This window comes from Scyliorhinus canicula, chromosome 6 (assembly GCF_902713615.1).
Source record: "Scyliorhinus canicula chromosome 6, sScyCan1.1, whole genome shotgun sequence".
Classification (NCBI taxonomy): domain Eukaryota; kingdom Metazoa; phylum Chordata; class Chondrichthyes; order Carcharhiniformes; family Scyliorhinidae; genus Scyliorhinus; species Scyliorhinus canicula.
In genome coordinates, this window is record NC_052151.1 from 218,435,964 (window position 1) to 218,448,269 (window position 12,306).

At 56.7% G+C, this 12,306-nt stretch overlaps 1 long non-coding RNA gene across 3 annotated transcripts in view; it reads left to right on the forward strand.

Moving 5' to 3' along the window:
• Window positions 1-12,306, forward strand: part of LOC119966873 — a 29,054-nt gene that overhangs the window by 11,938 nt on the left and 4,810 nt on the right. For all 3 annotated transcript variants that reach the window (XR_005460871.1, XR_005460872.1, XR_005460873.1), the window contains exon 2: window positions 3,230-3,390. This is a non-coding gene — a long non-coding RNA (uncharacterized LOC119966873). The remainder of the gene's footprint in view (window positions 1-3,229; window positions 3,391-12,306) is intronic.

The following is a 12,306-nucleotide window of genomic DNA, read 5'->3' on the forward strand; positions in this document are numbered from 1 at the left end:
GAACTACAACATCATTAAAGAAAAAGCCTACAATTACCATTAAATAAGGTTTAACAATAAAATGATGCACATTAACATCCTAACTGCTATCTTCTTTATCTCCAATAAAAAAAGAAACATCTTGGGTCAAAACCCACTTTTAAACACAGTTAGCAAACACAGGAAGACCAGCTGCGTAGAGATATCTTGGAGAGAGAGAGAGAGAGATCCTGCAGGATCCAACCTGTAAATTCTTGCCTGTGACAAACCACAGCTTTTTCTGAAGCTGCTGTTCTGTTCACAGCTGAATCTAAACTGACTGGGTGCAATTTAACAGGCGCATTTCTGTGTGTGATTTTGGGCGCAATTGGTCGGGGGGGGGGGGCAGAAATTGGCCAGAAATGAGTCCCCATGAGCTGCTCGCCGTTCCTGGCTGACTTGTCGTCTGAATCGTCAGACTCGGAACTCAGTCGGGGGGGGGGGGGGATGGAGTGTGGGGGTGGTGTCGTAGGAGACCCTTACAGCCGATGTCACTCTATGCAACCAGGGCCCACAGAGGGCGGTCATAGAACATAGAACATAGAACAGTACAGCACAGAACAGGCCCTTCGGCCCTCGATGTTGTGCCGAGCAATGATCACCCTACTTAAACCCACGTAACCCGTATACCCGTAACCCAACAATCCCCCCATTAACCTTACACTAAGGGCAATTTATCACGGCCAATCCACCTAACCCGCACATCTTTGGACTGTGGGAGGAAACCGGAGCACCCGGAGGAAACCCACGCACACACGGGGAGGACGTGCAGACTCCACACAGACAGTGACCCAGCCGGGAATCGAACCTGGGACCCTGGAGCTGTGAAGCATTGATGCTAACCACCATGCTACCGTGAGGCCCCGTGGGGTGGTCAGTGGGGTGAGAAGCAAGATGGCTGCCTTGCAGGCTGTGCCAATGGAGGTCTGTGCCTGGAGGCCCAGGTCTCCTGAGGGATCACCCCCCCCCTCCCCCACCCCACAGCCCAGCCTCTGGTCACCCCCGCCACCCTTTGCCACTCCCCCCCGGAAGATTCTCTCCCACCCTCCGCGCAGCCAGCCCAGCCAATGGCAGGATGAGGGCCCAGTGTTGCGCCTCTGCATGTCCTGCCCCCTCCCTCATCAGCCGTGGCCCCTGTTTCCCGGTGTTCAACGCCACAAGAGAAACTCGCCGTCGTTAATTCTTCCTGGTGGAGTCGGAGCATCATGGAGGCCGCGGAGAATACCGGGTCAGGCCCACTAATGATAACGGCATTTACTGTCCGTGCAGGGTAGAATTCGTTGATGCAGTTGTCGAGGAAAAGGAGCTGACATTCGGTCAAGCACCTGACGCGGTCCACGATTTCCGTCTCACACAGAGTCTCTGCCCGATCCCTTTTCCCGATTCCGGCATTGGAGACTCCCACCCGCTGTCTCTAATTATCTACTCCCCAGAAATCAGAACAAAAACCATGAGATTTGTCCGTTTACACGCAAGCGCGGTTTGAAATAATGATGATCCCACTATTACCACATCTTAATGGCACCTTCTGCAGCCACAGTGTCTGCCTGTCTTTTAACCAAGGATTTTCAAAACCACGACTGCAGCGGATACATCTATCACAATATTCCCGTGAAATCCCCACGTTCCTCAACACCATGGAGACCGACATTCAATTCTGGTTTTGCATCCAGGTGTGGCCGACCCTTCCTCTGCGGTCCCAGAACGGGGGGGGGGGGGGGGGGGGGGGGGGGGTGGCTCCACGGCGGCTCGTTGACACTCGGAGCGCGTCTCGTTGCGTGGCCTGGGAAACCGGGTCGATCGCGCAACGGAGGGAGCGGCATTCTTCCGTGGGGGATGTGCGTCGCTGGCTGTGCTTTGCTGCCCGTCTGTAAACGCCCTTCAACCCAGCGTCTCGCTCAGCCCATCTCGGGGGGGGGGGGGGGGGGGGGGGGTTAAAAGTCAACCACGTCGCTGTGTGGGGTCCGGGAGTCACAAGTCGGCCAGACCAGGGTAAGGACGGCAGATTTCCCCTCCCTGAAGGGGTATGAGTGAAACAGATGGGTTTGTACCACAATCGGCATTGGTTGCCATGACGATCTTTTCAATTCTAGATTGAGTGATTGAATTTGAATTCTATCAGGTGCCGTGAAAATCTAGGCCAGTTAATTTAGCCAACTGTAAAGGCGGAGAGAGTAGCAGATGTGATAGGTTAGGATGGAGATGTACAAAACACTGGTTAGATCACAGCTAGAGTACTGGGCGCAGTTCTGGTCACCGCACCATGGGAACCGTAGAATCATCGAATTTACAGTGCAGAAGGAGGCCATTCGACCCATCGAGTCTGCACCGGCCCTTAAAAAGAACACCCTATTGCAGCCCACCTATCTACCCTATCCCCGTAACCCAGTAACCTCCACTTAAACATTTTTGGACACTAAGCATGGCCAGTCGACCTCACCCGCACGTCTTTGGACTGTGGGAAGAAACCGGAGCACCCGGAGGAAACCCACGCAGACACGGGGGGGGGGGGGGAACGTGCAGACTCCGCACAGACAGTGACCCAAGCCGGGAATCGAACCTGGGACCCTGGCGCTGTGAATCCACAGTGCTAACCGCTGTGCTACCGTGCTGCGATCGCACGAGAAAGGGTGCAGAGGTGATTCACCAGGGTGTTGGATAAAAGACCTCGAGGGATTATTGACGGAGGTGGACGTGGAGAGGACGTTTCCTCTTGTGGGAGAATCTAGAACGGGGAGGGGGGGGGAGGGGGGGGGGGACACTGTTTAAAATCAGGGGGTGGAGATGAGGAGAATTCTTTTCCCTCAGAGGCTCCCTGACTCTCTTCCTCAAAAGGCAGCGGGAGCAGAATCTCGGAATGTTGTTACGGCCGAGCGAGATGGAGTCCTGATTAACGAGGGCGGGGGGGGGGGGGGGGTGAAAGGTCATCGCGGGGTCGGCAGGAATGTGGGGTGGAGGTCACAATCAGATCAGTCACAATCTTATCAAATGGGGGATGAGGCTGGAGGGGCCGAGTGGCCTCATCCTGGTCTTAGTTCGTATATAAGGGGAATCCTGATATAAAGGAGTGGGGGGAGAGGAGCTCGGCGTGACTGAGAACATGAGCAGAGAGCGGTTGGACTGCGGCGGACAGTTTGGGTGCTCACTTGCTAATTTTGGAGAGCGAGATATTCCTTCCGTGTTGTGTAACGGGGAATCCCTTCCATTGTAGGCAGCGTCATGATGAGTGCGGCCAAATCGGATGAAGTGAATGCGTTCGGCGATGGTTTCCCGCACAGCCGGCTAACCAACAGCCACCACCCGGGACCTGACACAACAGACAGGCAGCGGACGGGGAAGAGAAAGAGAAACGGGATTGTCAAGGCATTGGGCGTAAGTGTGAGAACCACAAACGGTGGCCATTTTGTTTTGACATGGGACATCGGGAAGGGGGGAGGTGGGAGGAACGGGACCCAAACCCTCAAATCCAGAGCTATTATCACACCGTCCAACTGGTCGACACCGGGATTAACCCTTAGCCCACTTCGAGCAGGAGTTTTGTAAAGACCCAAAGGACTGTAGAGTCAACGAGCGGACTCCTTTTGAAAGGCAGACTCTATATTCAACGTGACAGGCATTCTCGACGCAGTACTAGGCTGCTGATAATGACCCATATGTCCTCAGTACTGACCCTCTGACAGTGCAGCACTCCCTCAGTACTGACCCTCTGACTGTGCAGCATTCCCTCTGTACTGAACCTCTGACAGCGCAGCACTCCCTCAGTACTGACCCTCTGACAGTGCAGCACTCCCTCAGTACTGACCCTCTGACAGTGCGGCACTCCCTCAGTACTGACCCTCTGACAGTGCAGCACTCCCTCAGTACTGACCTCTGACAGTGCAGCACTCCCTCAGTACTGACCCTCTGACAGTGCAGCACTCCCTCAGTGCTGACCCTCTGACAGTGCAGCGCTCCCTCAGTACTGACCCTCTGACAGTGCAGCTCTCCCTCAGTACTGACCCTCTGACAGTGCAGCACTCCCTCAGTACTGACCCTCTGACAGCACAGCACTCCCTCAGTACTGACCCTCTGACAGTGCAGCACTCCCTCAGTACTGACCCTCTGACAGTGCGACACTCCCTCAGTACTGACCCTCTGACAGTGCAGCGCTCCCTCAGTACTGACCCTCTGACAGTGCAGCTCTCCCTCAGTACTGACCCTCTGACAGTGCAGCACTCCCTCAGTACTGACCCTCTGACAGTGCAGCACTCCCTCAGTTCTGACCCACTGACAGTGCAGCACTCCCTCAGTACTGACCCTCTGACAGTGCAGCACTCCCTCAGTACTGACCCTCTGACAGTGCGACACTCCCTCAGTACTGACCCTCTGACAGTGCAGCGCTCCCTCAGTACTGACCCTCTGACAGTGCAGCTCTCCCTCAGTACTGACCCTCTGACAGTGCAGCACTCCCTCAGTACTGACCCTCTGACAGCACAGCACTCCCTCAGTACTGACCCTCTGACAGTGCAGCACTCCCTCAGTACTGACCCTCTGACAGTGCGACACTCCCTCAGTACTGACCCTCTGACAGTGCAGCGCTCCCTCAGTACTGACCCTCTGACAGTGCAGCTCTCCCTCAGTACTGACCCTCTGACAGTGCAGCACTCCCTCAGTACTGACCCTCTGACAGCACAGCACTCCCTCAGTACTGACCCTCTGACAGTGCAGCACTCCCTCAGTACTGACCCTCTGACAGTGCAGCACTCCCTCAGTTCTGACCCACTGACAGTGCAGCACTCCCTCAGTACTGACCCTCTGACAGTGCAGCACCCCTCAGTACTGACCCTCTGACAGTGCAGCACTCCCTCCCTCAGCACTCACCCTCTGACAGTGCAGCACTCCCTCAGTACTGACCCTCTGACAGTGCAGCACTCCCTCAGTACTGACCCGCTGACAGTGCAGCACTCGCTCAGTACTGACCCTCTGACAGTGCAGCACCCCCTCAGTACTGACCCTCTGACAGTGCAGCACTCCCTCAGTACTGACCCTCTGACTGTGCAGTATTCCCTCAGTACTGACCCTCTGACAGTGCAGCACTCCCTCAGTACTGACCCTCTGACCGTGCAGCACTCCCTCAGTACTGACCCTCTGACAGTGCAGCACTCCCTCAGTACTGAACCTCTGACAGCGCAGCACTCCCTCAGTACTGACCCTCTGACAGTGCAGCACTCCCTCAGTACTGACCCTCTGACAGTGCGGCACTCCCTCAGTACTGACCCTCTGACAGTGCAGCACTCCCTCAGTACTGACCTCTGACAGTGCAGCACTCCCTCAGTACTGACCGTCTGACAGTGCAGCACTCCCTCAGTGCTGACCCTCTGACAGTGCAGCGCTCCCTCAGTACTGACCCTCTGACAGTGCAGCTCTCCCTCAGTACTGACCCTCTGACAGTGCAGCACCCCCTCAGTACTGACCCTCTGACAGCACAGCACTCCCTCAGTACTGACCCTCTGACAGTGCAGCACTCCCTCAGTACTGACCCTCTGACAGTGCAGCACTCCCTCAGTACTGACCCTCTGACAGTGCAGCACTCCCTCAGTACTGACCTGCTGACAGTGCAGCATTGCCTCAGTACTGACCCTCTGACAGTGCAGCGCTCCCTCAGCACTGACCCTCTGACAGTGCAGCACTCCCTCAGTACTGAGCCTCTGACAGTGCAACACTCCCTCAGTACTGACCCTCTGACAGTGCAGCACCCCCTCAGTACTGACCCTCTGACAGTGCAGCACTCCCTCAGTACTGACCCTCTGACAGTGCAGCACTCCCTCAGTACTGACCCTCTGACAGTGCAGCACTCCCTCAGTACTGACCCTCTGACAGTGCAGCACTCCCTCAGTACTGAACCTCTGACAGTGCAGCACTTCTTCAGTACTGACCCTCTGACAGTGCAGCACTCCCTCAGTACTGACCCTCTGACAGTGCAGCACTCCCTCAGTACTGACCATCTGACAGTGCAGCGCACCCTCAGTACTGACCCTCTGACAGTGCGGCACTCCCTCAGTACTGACCCTCTGACAGTGCAGCACTCCCTCAGTACTGACCCTCTGACAGTGCAGCACTCCCTCAATACTGACCCTCTGACAGTGCGGCACTCCCTCAATACTGACCCTCTGACAGTACAGCACTCCCTCAATACTGACCCTCTGACAGTACAGCACTCCCTCAATACTGACCCTCTGACAGTGCAGCATTCCCTCAGTACTGACCCTCTGACAGTGCAGCTCTCCCTCAGTACTGACCCTCTGACAGTTCAGCACTCCCTCAGTACTGACCCTCTGACAGTGCAGCTCTCCCTCAGTACTGACCCTCTGACAGTGCAGCACTCCCTCAGTACTGACCCTCTGACAGTGCGGCACTCCCTCAATACTGATCCTCTGACAGTGGGGCACTCCCTCAGTACTGACCCTCTGACAGTGCAGTACTCCCTCAGTACTGACCCTCTGACAGTGCGGCACTCCCTCAGGACTGAGCCTCTGACAGTGCAACACTCCCTCAGTACTGACCCTCTGACAGTGCAGCACCCCGTCAGTACTGACCCTTTGACAGTGCAGCACTCCCTCAGTACTAACCCTCTGACAATGCAGCACTCCCTCAGTACTCACCCTCTGACAGTGCAACGCTCCCTCAGTACTGACCCTCTGACAGTGCAGCACTCCCTCAGTACTGAACCTCTGACAGTGCAGCACTCCCTCAGTACTGACCCTCTGACAGTGCAGCGCTCCCTCAGTACTGACCCTCTGACAGTGCAGCTCTCGCTCAGTACTGACCCTCTGACAGTGCAGCACTCCCTCAGTACTGACCCTCTGACAGCACAGCACTCCCTCAGTACTGACCCTCTGACAGTGCAGCACTCCCTCAGTACTGACCCTCTGACAGTGCGACACTCCCTCAGTACTGACCCTCTGACAGTGCAGCGCTCCCTCAGTACTGACCCTCTGACAGTGCAGCTCTCCCTCAGTACTGACCCTCTGACAGTGCAGCACTCCCTCAGTACTGACCCTCTGACAGCACAGCACTCCCTCAGTACTGACCCTCTGACAGTGCAGCGCTCCCTCAGTACTGACCCTCTGACAATGCGGCACTCCCTCAGTACTGACCCTCTGACAGTGCAGCACTCCCTCAGTACTGACCCTCTGACAGTGCAGCACTCCCTCAGTACTGACCCTCCGACAGTGCGGCACTCCCTCAATACTGACCCTCTGACAGTGCAGCACTCCCTCAATACTGACCCTCTGACAGTGCTGTATTCCCTCAGTACTGACCCTCTGACAGTGCAGCACCCCTCAGTACTGACCCTCTAACAGTGCAGCACTCCCTCAGTACTGACCCTCTGACAGTGCAGCATTCCCTCAGTACTGACCCTCTGACAGTGCAGCACTCCCTCAGTACTGACCCTCTAACCGTGCAGCACTCCCTCAGTACTGGACCTCTGACAGCGCAGCACTCCCTCAGTACTGACCCCCTGACAGTGCAGCACTCCCTCAGTACTGACCCTCTGACAGTGCGGCACTCCCTCAGTACTGACCCTCTGACAGTGCAGCACTCCCTCAGTACTGACCTCTGACAGTGCAGCACTCCCTCAGTACTGACCCTCTGACAGTGCAGCACTCCCTCAGTGCTGACCCTCTGACAGTGCAGCGCTCCCTCAGTACTGACCCTCTGACAGTGCAGCTCTCCCTCAGTACTGACCCTCTGACAGTGCAGCACTCCCTCAATACTGACCCTCTGACAGCACAGCACTCCCTCAGTACTGACCCTCTGACAGTGCAGCACCCCCTCAGTACTGACCCTCTGACAGTGCAGCACTCCCTCAGTACTGACCCTCTGACTGTGCAGTATTCCCTCAGTACTGACCCTCTGACAGTGCAGCACTCCCTCAGTACTGACCCTCTGACCGTGCAGCACTCCCTCAGTACTGACCCTCTGACAGTGCAGCACTCCCTCAGTACTGAACCTCTGACAGCGCAGCACTCCCTCAGTACTGACCCTCTGACAGTGCAGCACTCCCTCAGTACTGACCCTCTGACAGTGCGGCACTCCCTCAGTACTGACCCTCTGACAGCGCAGCGCTCCCTCAGTACTGACCTCTGACAGTGCAGCTCTCCCTCAGTACTGACCCTCTGACAGTGCAGCACTCCCTCAGTACTGACCCTGTGACAGCACAGCACTCCCTCAGTACTGACCCTCTGACAGTGCAGAACTCCCTCAGTACTGACCCTCTGACAGTGCAGCACTCCCTCAGTTCTGACCCACTGACAGTGAAGCACTCCCTCAGTACTGACCCTCTGACAGTGCAGCACCCCTCAGTACTGACCCTCTGACAGTGCAGCACTCCCTCCCTCAGCACTCACCCTCTGACAGTGCAGCACTCCCTCAGTACTGACCCTCTGACAGTGCAGCACTCCCTCAGTACTGACCCGCTGACAGTGCAGCACTCGCTCAGTACTGACCCTCTGACAGTGCAGCACCCCCTCAGTACTGACCATCTGACAGTGCAGCACTCCCTCAGTACTGACCCTCTGACTGTGCAGTATTCCCTCAGTACTGACCCTCTGACAGTGCAGCACTCCCTCAGTACTGACCCTCTGACCGTGCAGCACTCCCTCAGTTCTGACCCTCTGACAGTGCAGCACTCCCTCAGTACTGAACCTCTGACAGCGCAGCACTCCCTCAGTACTGACCCTCTGACAGTGCAGCACTCCCTCAGTACTGACCCTCTGACAGTGCGGCACTCCCTCAGTACTGACCCTCTGACAGTGCAGCACTCCCTCAGTACTGACCTCTGACAGTGCAGCACTCCCTCAGTACTGACCGTCTGACAGTGCAGCACTCCCTCAGTGCTGACCCTCTGACAGTGCAGCGCTCCCTCAGTACTGACCCTCTGACAGTGCAGCTCTCCCTCAGTACTGACCCTCTGACAGCGCAGCACCCCCTCAGTACTGACCCTCTGACAGCACAGCACTCCCTCAGTACTGACCCTCTGACAGTGCAGCACTCCCTCAGTACTGACCCTCTGACAGTGCAGCACTCCCTCAGTACTGACCCTCTGACAGTGCAGCACTCCCTCAGTACTGACCCGCTGACAGTGCAGCATTCCCTCAGTACTGACCCTCTGACAGTGCAGCGCTCCCTCAGCACTGACCCTCTGACAGTGCAGCACTCCCTCAGTACTGAGCCTCTGACAGTGCAACACTCCCTCAGTACTGACCCTCTGACAGTGCAGCACCCCCTCAGTACTGACCCTCTGACAGTGCAGCACTCCCTCAGTACTGACCCTCTGACAGTGCAGCACTCCCTCAGTACTGACCCTCTGACAGTGCAGCACTCCCTCAGTACTGACACTCTGACAGTGCAGCACTCCCTCAGTACTGAACCTCTGACAGTGCAGCACTTCTTCAGTACTGACCCTCTGACAGTGCAGCACTCCCTCAGTAGTGACCCTCTGACAGTGCAGCACTCCCTCAGTACTGACCATCTGACAGTGCAGCGCTCCCTTAGTACTGACCCTCTGACAGTGCGGCACTCCCTCAGTACTGACCCTCTGACAGTGCAGCACTCCCTCAGTACTGACCCTCTGACAGTGCAGCACTCCCTCAATACTGACCCTCTGACAGTGCGGCACTCCCTCAATACTGACCCTCTGACAGTACAGCACTCCCTCAATACTGACCCTCTGACAGTGCAGCATTCCCTCAGTACTGACCCTCTGACAGTGCAGCACCCCCTCAGTACTGACCCTCTGACAGTGCAGCACTCCCTCAGTACTGTCCCTCTGACAGTGCGGCACTCCCTCAGTACTGACCCTCTGACAGTGCAGCACTCCCTCAGTACTGACCTCTGACAGTGCAGCTCTCCCTCAGTACTGACCCTCTGACAGTGCAGCACTCCCTCAGTACTGACCCTCTGACAGTGCAGCACTCCCTCAGTACTGACCCTCTGACAGTGCAGCACTCCCTCAGTACTGACCCTCTGACAGTGCGGCACTCCCTCAGTACTGACACACTGACAGTGCGGCACTCCCTCAGTACTGACCCTCTGACAGTGCAGCACTCCCTCAGTACTGACCTCTGACAGTGCAGCACTCCCTCAGTACTGACCCTCTGACAGTGCAGCTCTCCCTCAGTACTGACCCTCTGACAGTTCAGCACTCCCTCAGTACTGACCCTCTGACAGTGCAGCTCTCCCTCAGTACTGAGCCACTGACTGTGCAGCACTCCCTCAGCACTGACCCTCTGACAGTGCGGCACTCCCTCAGTACTGATCCTCTGACAGTGGGGCACTCCCTCAGTACTGACCCTCTGACAGTGCAGTACTCCCTCAGTACTGACCCTCTGACAGTGCGGCACTCCCTCAGGACTGAGCCTCTGACAGTGCAACACTCCCTCAGTACTGACCCTCTGACAGTGCAGCACCCCGTCAGTACTGACCCTTTGACAGTGCAGCACTCCCTCAGTACTGACCCTCTGACAATGCAGCACTCCCTCAGTACTCACCCTCTGACAGTGCAACGCTCCCTCAGTACTGACCCTCTGACAGTGCAGCACTCCCTCAGTACTGAACCTCTGACAGTGCAGCACTCCCTCAGTACTGACCCTCTGACAGTGAAGCACTCCCTCAGTACTGACCCACTGACAGTGCAGCACTCCCTCAGTACTGACCCTCTGACAGTGCAGCGCTCCCTCAGTACTGAACCTCTGACAGTGCAGTACTCCTTCAGTACTGACCCTCTGACAGTGCAGCGCTCCCTCAGTACTGACCCTCTGACAGTGCAGCTCTCCCTCAGTACTGACCCTCTGACAGTGCAGCACTCCCTCAGTACTGACCCTCTGACAGCACAGCACTCCCTCAGTACTGACCCTCTGACAGTGCAGCACTCCCTCAGTACTGACCCTCTGACAGTGCGACACTCCCTCAGTACTGACCCTCTGACAGTGCAGCTCTCCCTCAGTACTGACCCTCTGACAGTGCAGCACTCCCTCAGTACTGACCCTCTGACAGCACAGCACTCCCTCAGTACTGACCCTCTGACAGTGCAGCACTCCCTCAGTACTGACCATCTGACAGTGCAGCGCTCCCTCAGTACTGACCCTCTGACAGTGCGGCACTCCCTCAGTACTGACCCTCTGACAGTGCAGCACTCCCTCAGTACTGACCCTCTGACAGTGCAGCTCTCCCTCAGTACTGACCCTCTGACAGTGCGGCACTCCCTCAATACTGACCCTCTGACAGTGCAGCACTCCCTCAATACTGACCCTCTGACAGTGCTGTATTCCCTCAGTACTGACCCTCTGACAGTGCAGCACCCCTCAGTACTGACCCTCTAACAGTGCAGCACTCCCTCAGTACTGACCCTCTGACAGTGCAGCATTCCCTCAGTACTGACCCTCTGACAGTGCAGCACTCCCTCAGTACTGACCCTCTACCGTGCAGCACTCCCTCAGTACTGAACCTCTGACAGCGCAGCACTCCCTCAGTACTGACCCCCTGACAGTGCAGCACTCCCTCAGTACTGACCCTCTGACAGTGCGGCACTCCCTCAGTACTGACCCTCTGACAGTGCAGCACTCCCTCAGTACTGACCTCTGACAGTGCAGCACTCCCTCAGTGCTGACCCTCTGACAGTGCAGCGCTCCCTCAGTACTGACCCTCTGACAGTGCAGCTCTCCCTCAGTACTGACCCTCTGACAGTGCAGCACTCCCTCAGTACTGACCCTCTGACAGTGCAGCACTCCCTCAGTACTGACCCTCCTGACAGTGCAGCACTCCCTCAGTACTGACCCTCTGACAGTGCTGCGCTCCCTCAGTACTGACCCTCCTGACAGTGCCGGCACTCCCTCAGTGACTGAGCCCTCTGACAGTGCAACACTCCCTCAGTACTGACCCTCTGACAGTGCAGGCACCCCGTCAGTACTGACCCTTGACAGTGCAGCACTCCCCTCAGTACTGACCCTCTGACACTGCAGCACTCCCCTCAGTACTCACCCTCTGACAGTGCAACGCTCCCTCCAGTACTGACCACTCTGACAGTGCAGCACTCCATCATTACTGATACCCTCTGACAGTGCCGCACTCCCTCATTACTGGACCCTCTGACAGTGAAGCACTCCCTCAGTACTGACCCACTGACAGTGCAGCACTCCCTCAGTACTGCCCCTCTGACAGTGCAGCGCCTCCCTCAGTACTGAACCTACTGACACGTGCAAGTACTCCTTCAGTACTGACCCTCTGACCAGTGCAGCGCTCACCTCA